We start from the raw sequence: 1747 nt of genomic DNA on the forward strand, positions 1-1747 counted from the left end.
AACCTGAAAGTTTCAACATAAAAAATCCTGCTGCAAACTATTTGTTAAAAGTTTGTGTTAACTTTTTACGTTCATTACGGTTTTGAAAGTTGTTAGAAAACTACTGTATGGATTTGAATAACATAAATGACAAATTGTAGCAAAATATGTCTCTATGTCTCAACTTGCAGACAGATTTTTGCAAATTAAATAAATGAAACCTGAGGAAATAAAATATATGTCAATATTTTTGAAATAAATGCATCATTTTTGCAAATGGAATATAAATCATTTGAAATTACAATAAATTATATCAATAACAATGGCCCATGTATAACATTTTTTTTTCAGAAAATCATGAAACTAGAATAAATTATTATTGTAAACTGAATAAATCACAACATGTTATTATTTCTACATGGACACTCATTTTTGGAAAAAAATTGTAATACAAAGCTGATTTTTGAATTGACATCTTCACAATGTCCAGCTAAAACAAACTGTGCTAATGTATTACAGTAGTTTGTAAATACAGCTAGTTGATTAAATTGTACACTATTGAATACATGATGACACATACCCAAGCAAACATTTAACAGTCAGTAAAGGTGGTTATTTATTCAAGGTATTAGACACATAATAGCTTGTTATTGAGAAGATGCTTCGAAGAGAAAATTAAGACAAACCTCCAGGCGGCAAGGATTCAGGTGACATAGGTACACTACTGGCAATCATACCCTGAAAAATATCAAAATTAATGAATTATAGTTAATCAAAACACTGAGAAAGAATAAATACAAATTTTTTAACAATGATTCTGGTAGAAATAGAAATTGTCCCGAATGATTTGGTTGCATAATCAGATCTTGTTAAGGAAGGCCTTGATATGTTAATGCAGTTTATTACACCACGAGAATGGTAGTTGGTTTTTATCTTTATTTATCAATTTTGAATCAAAACTCTTTTGATCAATACTTTAAATTACATTTCAAATTTCAGATATTTATCAGCTCAGTAACAGACAATTCAAATGATTTGTATATATGATAACTTTTAACTAATTTATTCAATCAGATTACTGATATTATATACTGCAATACTAATAAAAAACTATATCATATTCAGCTTTGAATATAAAAAAAAATCCATTTATTTCCCCACCCATATTTTTTAGTTGTCTATTCTACTCAGATCATTTCATATGTTTACCACATGTATATTGCAATGTGTATTTAACATTTCCAAAACATAGCCCAACACATGTCAATAAACTGAAATCAGGGAAAGGAATTCTCTCCAACTGACAAAAAATTGAAATTATATCCCCAAATCCGCTGAGCAAATACAATACATATGGTAATGATCAAAACTTTGGCTTTTCATAATACAGGGAGGGACAATCAACAATCATATGGTTTACATCTGGATACGTTTTTTACATCAACTTTTCTGAGATTTTTATTATTACGTCAAGCGGTTCCATACTCAAATAATTTCATAAACAATATGTTTAAAACATAAATATCATTCAAATTTGATTTCCTTTCTTACTTGAATTCTAAATATACTCATTAGTACAAAATCAGTCCAATTAATTTTGACCTTTTTTACCTTCACAACTGAGAAAATTCTTTAAAACTGACACAATATTTCTCTCATTATGATAAAGAGTGGGAATTAAATCTTGTAAAGTGAGAAAAATCAGTAAGCCATTTCAAAGAAAAACTGTTAACATCATTTTATTTGGGTACTCAAAAAACATGCACAC

Source organism: Lottia gigantea (genome assembly GCF_000327385.1).
Source record: "Lottia gigantea unplaced genomic scaffold LOTGIsca_151, whole genome shotgun sequence".
Classification (NCBI taxonomy): domain Eukaryota; kingdom Metazoa; phylum Mollusca; class Gastropoda; family Lottiidae; genus Lottia; species Lottia gigantea.